The 8,263-nt window shown below is 46.1% G+C and overlaps 1 pseudogene across 1 annotated transcript; it reads right to left on the bottom strand.

Moving 5' to 3' along the window:
• Positions 1-865: 865 nt before the first annotated feature.
• Positions 866-7,444, bottom strand: LOC144935067 (gamma-glutamyl hydrolase-like; annotated as a pseudogene). Its single transcript, XR_013637259.1, has 9 exons — positions 6,995-7,444; positions 6,746-6,858; positions 6,400-6,467; positions 6,171-6,256; positions 5,171-5,309; positions 3,828-3,934; positions 2,740-2,833; positions 2,118-2,255; positions 866-1,151 (listed from the first exon to the last, which is right to left on the bottom strand). The product of XR_013637259.1 is annotated as a gamma-glutamyl hydrolase-like (transcript).
• Positions 7,445-8,263: the final 819 nt, after the last annotated feature.

Raw genomic sequence — 8,263 nt, forward strand, 5'->3', positions numbered from 1 at the left:
CATTAAATAGTGCACAGAATGTAACAAGATATATACATTTCGATTTAAAGCTTTCGTGACTGCAGGGATTCATCTTCTTGGTTCTTTCGGTAAAGTCACGTAGAAGGAAAGTTATAAAATAATAAAAAGAAAACATAATAAAATAATTCTCACGACGTTTCGGCCACAACGCAAGCAGCCGCCCTCAGGTCTGTCGAGACAGCGTCTGAAAAACTGGCCGAAACGTCGTGAGAATTATTTTATTATGTTTTATTTTTCTTATTTTATTACTTTCCTTCTACGTGACTTTACCGAAAGAACCAAGAAGAAGATATATACATTTGAGTTAGTCTCATTCCGACAGAGACTCAAAACAGTTTATCTGGCCTACCCAGGGCAGACATTGCTGCCCTGGGTGGGCCAGGTCACTTTGAAGGGATCTCAGAGGTAGCTATTTGATATCCACTTCTTTGGAGCATTCTCGAACACGAAGGCTTGCACTACTGTGCAAGAGATCCGGTTAGATATATTTTCATTTAAAACAATGCTAATAGCACAGTTGGGGTAACATTGGGGAAATGTGAAAAGTTATCTTATTAAATCAATTTCACACATGAGCCAGGCATCATGGACACAGCATAGGTTAGCTATCTAAAAGATTCGAGACCTCTATCAAACATGGGAACAATGGGGAAAACCCATTATAACAGAAACAGTGCAGGCCGGAAAACAAATAGATTTAACCACACACTGAGATATGCACTGCATGTTCAAAAGCTCTGGATAAGGCTCAGAGGTATTGTACATGCAATCTTTTGTCTATTGAAAAAGATTAGAGTGGTCTGCATTTTGGGATGTGTCCTGCCATAAACAGAAATGTGCAGCACGTAATCCGCCGGCAAACATATGGTGTTGAGGATTGCACGTATTTATTTCGATACGCGTACATAATTTTAAACGATACTTATTGGGAGAACGTGCACGCAAAAACAAGCTTCACAATTCTGTGGGTTCAAGCGCGCAATCCTCACGACTGCGTCCGGTGATTTCTCGATCAAAGAAATACGCTTGCTGGAACAAGTCTAGTTGCGCCGGGTAAACGGGCGAGTGACCGTAGATTAAATGCCTCTCCTCCTCCTCCTGGCTGTAGAATCGGTGGGCGCTCTTCGCAGCTGAAACACAACAAGCTTCAGAATCAGTTTGGTGGCGTACAACTCCCCCGTGGGCCATTTCCATGGGGTCACGACGACAGGTCGCCTTCTGGGCCCCGGGGGAGTGAAGGCAATGGCAGGGGCTTGTTGGGGCTGGTGGAGGGGCCATTTGTGACCGCAGCCAATGCTGGCGCTACGTTTCACAAGGATTCCAATGGACGTGCCTAAGGACCAAGCCAATTATTGTTTGTGAACTGAGTAAATACTTTGCAATTTTAGTTTTAAGTTTAACGAGGCTTATCCACAGCATGCGAGTGTTGATGTTTTATTACAACGTGTCGTTTAGGCAACTATAACATGGGCGTTAAAGATAATGTGATTCAAAAGTACGAGAGAGCCATGCGAATAGCCGTGTGTGTGTGTAGTATACACATAAACACACGTACACAATGGTGATCTGCAGTGGGCTTTGTTAACTTTCTATTGGCTTTAGTGCCACACTTCAAACAAGAAGTGATTTAAAAGTAGATTTCACTCTTATATTAAAGACCGTTCTTACGCATTTGAAGTCGGTCATCATTTTTGGGAGCCTAAAAAAATAATTATCATGTTTTTGGATGTTTATTAGTTAACAACGCTTTCTAGAACATCATACAAAATTACATCAGTCAGTTATGATCATCTTTGTAAATTGGTACATCTATATGCAATGCCAATGCAATGTGACACTCGCTCTGCAAAGCTTTGTCCAAGGTCCAGAGTGGAATTTGGTCCTACCTCAAGGGGCAAAACATCGGTGACACGGATGTATTTAGTTGACCAATGAAACCGAATTTCACGATAACCTACTTATATTTATTGCTCGCATAATTCACCGTTATTAGACATATAAAGAAATTGCGTTTTTGCAATTCACCCAGCACCAGCGAGTGCAACATCTACTCCAAGTGAAACGCCTTTCCCTTCTGTCCCCGTGTGGTGGTTCACCCTCGCTGACGAGAAAAGCGGCCATGTGGAAGGCAGCACTGATGGCTCCATCACTGTGAACAAGAGCTCGCTGGTTAGCCCACTCGTACGGGTTCATCTCCGGGTGCCATTGCAGTGCGTAGACAGGGTAGTGGTAGGCTTGTGGGAGAGACAGATGAAGTAATCGCTGCAAGGCCTATTATGAGGTGGACGGGTGCCCTGGAGGTCGGAGCGCTGAGATGGCACGCCAGCACTGACACCCTCCGTTCATAATTAAACTAGAATTAAACTGGCGTTCTCAATTGTCGTAAGTTGATAGTCTCGGCCCATGAAAAAACATATCCTGAAAATGTGGTTATGTGCTTCATTTAGCTTATTTACACATCCGAGATTTAATAATATCAGTTTGACTGTCACGCGATGGAAATTCTTCTCATATTGAGGAGCGGTTGGGAAATTGGCGCTCTCCAGTGTGTGGAGTAGATGTCATTTGAAGGGATTTCATTCGGTTCTCACCTGGCTACACATATATAGGCACGGTAAACATCATCTATACATGTGTTTATCATCGTCCAAACAAATGAAGTTCTGCACCGAAGTACATGCCGTGTTGGGTTGCAAAAACAACATTCGTGACTCTTACCTTCCATCGTGGAGATAAACTCCACCCCACTGGAGTCGGTGTTTGTAGTCAAAACGCGATAGAAATTTCGCAGCTTCTCATTTGCAGAAAAGTTATTTCACATTGCAACAAGAAATAAATAAATTGTAGGCAGCTCGGGTGAAGTATAAACGGTATGAATGGCCTCATGAGCAATTGATTTCGTGATTTTATTTTTCAACAAAGGCCTAGTAGGCATTTACATTCACCAGAGATGACCAGACCCAGACCACGGATCATGAACCACATGCAGCTCCCAGTCGGTTCAAGTGTGGCTTGATAGATGCAGCTAATGTGTAACTTTTCAGTTCAACATTTCTACTTGAATAGGAAAGATCTGCAGAAGCACACACACCCCTTGCAGCGGGACCAGACGTGAGGACTCCTGGTGCGCTACCGCAGATTTCTAAAATTCTAAACTCCACTGTTGGAGAATGCACCCGTGCAATGCGTGGTGTCTCGTGGCTCTTAGCCACGTGAAGATTTTGGTACGTGACTTATAGTGCCGCGAGTTTAGCCACCCCTGATATATACACTGCTGTGATTGCATTAATATTGTTCGTGAATTTGTTTTTATCAATGTGGAAGATACATGTCATTTGTACGTAGAATAGGAGGTCATAGCAACAATCAAGGGAAGCGCAAAGAACATTGGGCAGCACGGTGTTACAGTGGTAATACATGCGCCTCACAGCGAGAAAGCCCTGGTTCGATTCCTGATCCGTGCGCCTTTATGATGGAGTTTTCACGTTCTCCCTCTCTTCCGCATGGGTTTTCTCCGGGTTCTCCGGGTTCCCTCCCATTGTATATATTTAAAAAAAACTAAAGCTGGTGTTGTCCAAGAACCCAATGCTCAATACTTACCAGAAAATTACTCAATTGGGATTACACACATTCACAGCCCCCACCTTACTGCGCAAAACGTGGCAGGACCCTCCTGAAAAATAGTCTTGAGACTCGGCAAGGCTTTCCTGGGTAAACAAGCGTAAGACTACTCATAGTACATTATTTAAACAAACCACTTACATGTCCGTACAGGCTATAATAGATGACAAGCTGTGTAACCTCACCTTGAGTGAGAGGCTCCAGTTGTGCATGTTGCCCGTCATGGACTCAGAAGCCAAGGTGTCCAGAACGCCTTTGGGGAAATTCCGGAAAAGCTTGCTTTGTTTGGATTCTGCAAAATGCATCGAGACGTGGGCGACACGCACACCGCATTGATAGAGTTAACACATTCCTGCGGAGGGAGCTGGTAGGAAGGTTTGGTTGCTCGGTCAATGGCCAGGGTTAACGGCGGCGTGGTGTATTCCGCAAATATGCCCGACTGTGAGGGCGGGCACAAGCCGGCGTGAGTAGGTTAAACGTTGAGTTTTATAAGGGCACCACGGGGTGACCAGCCCCTCCCCACCCAGCCCCTCCCCACCCTCCCCACCCAGCCCCTCCCCACCCTCCCCTCCCCACCCAGCCCCACCCTTTCTACCCAGCCCCTCCCCACCCAGCCCCTCCCTCTCCACCCAGCCCCTCCCTGCACTACGGACACAATAATCCCCCGTGGGCTGGTGTAACCAGGAGGTTCCTAACAGTATAAGTGATGCCATTGTCATCATCTGATGCAATGTATCCTATATAATTGCTATACAATTTAGTTCATTCAGGGAACCTCACCGAGTCTCGAGACTTTCACAGGAGGGTCACCGCATCGCGCGCTTTCAGATGCGCTTCTGCGGCCGTCTGGAATGCTCTTCCGATAATCGGAAGCCATTGGACGGCTATGCACTATTCCATCTCGTTTGAAAACTAATTTCTTTAGAACTGCTTCTTCTGTTCAGTTTGGTGTGCTTCGCCCGCACCCCCGATTGGCACGATTGGCTACGTACAGTGTGAAAGAAGGTCAACATGCATACATTTATAGACCACCTCCTCCTCGTAAACCCTCCTCAACCTGCCCCGTGCTACCGCGACGATCGTATGTTTATCCAATAACGCCCGGACTACAGAGTGCTGTATCAAAAAACATTGTAATGGAAGGGTATCTATGAATGGATTAACCTGGGTCTATATCAATTGATTGACTGCATTTGTTTACGTGGGTAAGAAACATCCAGCCCTAAGCTGATTTACAAGGATGACCACCCCCCCCCCCCCCACGGAGGACCTGGTGAAACGAAGGAATCCACAGCAGCGAATCAATCCTAAACAATGCAGACACCTGTAGGGGCAAACGCATTCGAGGAGGAAAATAACATTGAGGGGCATGCACGACTCAAGTAACACCGGCAGGTTACGCAGAGGTAAAACACGCAACTGGCGCGGGGTTTCGCTAAACGACACGCACAGGAAAAGGGTGCCTCAAACAGAAGGATTGTTAAGTTTAAATGCCCAGTATTGAGGCTTTTGTAGATTTATGCCGTACCCTTGGTGAAGTTGAGGGGCAGCGCCACGTCCTGGGTGCACGTGAGCGTGAGAAGGTTCTCCCCGGCAACGAAGTAGGCCAGCTCGTGCATCCCAAGGCACTCGCCCCACACCGGGAAGTAATCGCCGCACTCATTCGCCTGTGAGCGCAGCAGCAGAATCAGCAGCAACAGCAGGAGCAGCAGCAGGAGTAGCAGCAGCAGCAAAGAGTATCAGCAGCAGAAGCAACAGCAGGAGCCCTTGGGATCTCTCGCAGAGCAGCGCAAACCCTTCATCGTTCGAAACGTGCCCGTGGAAGTGGCTATTACAGAGCAACCTCTGAGATGGCTCCAGGTTGACCTGGCCCCACCCAGGGAAAAAATGTCTCACCCATTCTGCCATACAAGAGTAATCAAATTTGTCGTGTGATAATCAACAGTGTTATTGAATATACGTGTTTTTTCTGGAGTTTTTTTAATCCACGCAGTACTTTCCACTCGCTCTGCATATGAGAATGAGGTTCGTTGCAGAATTATTTCACTAAATTAAGTTGTACAAACCCATATTTAATGCGATGCTTTTTTGTGTGCAATCATAAATCAACCCCACTACACTTGAGAACTCAGTTTAACCATCGGCGGCCGCCTGGATTTGCGAGCTGTGAGCTCTTAGCCACCCGGCCACCTCCGAATTTAATTGAAACTGTAATAAAAGCAAGCGACACGCATTTCATCAAACCAGTCTTCGCTTGCAAATTATGTATGGCTCCCCAAACACCAGTGTTGCTACATCTCCCTGTGGACCATTTCCAAAAATTTCAGAAGTCACCAAACATAAATTTTGATTGAAAGTTTTCTTGCTGTGGATTTCACCAAACATAGTAAAATATTTATTAAATGTCTATTGGTAAAAAAATATATGTTGCAGGCCATGAAGGGATCGTTTTAGAGTTCAAAACTGGAACATTTATTTCCAAACTTAAAAATCCGACCCCGTCACTCCAAAATCATATGCGCTCATACCTGCATGACGAGGTCGAACAGTATTTTGGCAGCTTTGGCATAAGCAGAAGTCACCAAGTCCACATCTCCGCCGGGGAAAAAAACGTCTACGTGCAATGTAGAGAACACCGTCAACGTTTAGTTAAACTCCGCAGGTTAAATTGCTGTATATATTTACGTGTTAATTAAGACCCTCACCACAAATGTTAAATCCCATGCAGGTCAAACCAACTCCTTCCTCCTCGTGAACTGGTAATATTCACTCACCCATTTATTGAGTAAAAGACGTCCGTGTATTCACTCTTGCTCAAACCCACCCTGGGAAATTATGGAACGGAGAACAACGCGTTACAGTACTTCCAGACAGCCGATGGTCCATAATAGAGTCAACTGATTAATTACTATTGGGAATTAAGGGACTGTGTTAAGCCATCTGCTGCCGGTAAAACATATGGCTTTGCCGGCAGCAGATGGTTTGCGATATCACTATGTTATTTGGCAAGGTTCTTTGATGAACGTGCTGGCAGTCCACCGGGGACGCGTTGGAACTGCGCCATGTATATTGGCGTTCAGGGATGAAAGCTAAGTGAGTTCACCTGATGGGAACTACCCTGGAACCGCCGGACTCCAAGAACTTGACGCACCGATGCGGCGATGTAGCTCGGACCCAGCGCACTCAGCCCGGTCACAGTCTCCTGGCACAAAACCCCTACGCAGGAACCATGTTACGATAAAAAAAAATGTTTTCAAAAACAACCTTCATCCGCTCCGACACTTGAATGACCAACGACAACAACGAGGCGACTCGGGTAAACGCGCAGCGGGGATCGTGCAAACCCTCTTACCGATGATGGGCCTGTGATTCTTCTGCTGCGTGCAGGCGCGAGAACTTTGTGTGAAAGAGCAAGAGATCAAGAGAGGAAGCGCAAACAGGCGCACAAAACGCGACGCCTTGAAAGCTGCCATTCGCCCTCAAACACTCCGCCGAGCCACGCTGAGCAGGTCCTGTCTTGTGTCTGGCGACGATGGCTTTCGGAATGCCGGCACTCAAGTGCAGCCGACAGGGGTGTGGATGATTAACATACACACATTCTAGATTTGAAGCTTTCGTGACTGCAAGGATTCATACTCTTAGGTTTTTTCGGTAAAGTCACGTAGGTAAAAAATAATAATAAATGAAAATACATCAATTAAATCACGACGTTTCGGAGGCAACACGAGCTTCCTTCATCAGGTGTAAAAAGGCACAACAAAATAACTGTAGGTACAAAATAACTGTAGGTACAGAATAACTGTAGGTACAGTTATTTTGCTGTACATTTTTTACACCTGATGAAGGTAGCTGGTGTTGCCCGTAGCATATGCAGCTACTTGTGCTAATATGATAATCCGGCACTGATAAGCAGGTCAATTTTCGAATGTGGAAAATTTGAAACGCGAAGTCGACGCGCAATGGCCCACTCTTCCGAATGAAGACGTCACGGCATCTTTAACGTCCAATGCGAATCGGACGGGGCACAGTTCGTATCGGTAAAACACCTGCCAGCATTGACGAGGGCGACCTGCTGAACTCCAACAGGTGAAACTCTGCAACAAGCAGCAAACGCGTTACCGTTCAGCCATCGTCGCAACCCCTGAAATCGGGTGCCTGTTGTGGTGTGCACTTTAAGAGGATGGGGCTTGGTGGATCGCGCGCCATGGCGTGGTCACTGCTGCTTGGCAGAATGGGAGTTGGTGGATCATCAGTAACTGCCACATCAATAGAAATGCATGGGACCTTTTTTGCCAGTATAAAAAATTATGAAAAACAAGAATATGTGTTACCCTTTCTGGCAATAAAACAGGTGATAAAATGTTCAAACACCGAAATAGATACCTTTTGCAAGGCATCAAGTCTGCATTAACCACACCTGCTTGTGGCAAAACATGCAAACATCCTCTAATAATGTATGCATTGTCCTTGAAACTGATTGTCCTACACCAGAGGCAGCCTTCTTTGTTGCCCTGCCTCACCAGAACAGGACAAAGACGCTTTTTTCCAATTAATGGCGAGTGTTTATACAGGAGGAAACCGGAGCGCCTGGAGAAAACCCGCACGTGCGAGGGGGCAACAC

The sequence above is a fragment of the Lampetra fluviatilis genome, chromosome 12 (assembly GCF_964198595.1).
Source record: "Lampetra fluviatilis chromosome 12, kcLamFluv1.1, whole genome shotgun sequence".
Taxonomy (NCBI): domain Eukaryota; kingdom Metazoa; phylum Chordata; class Hyperoartia; order Petromyzontiformes; family Petromyzontidae; genus Lampetra; species Lampetra fluviatilis.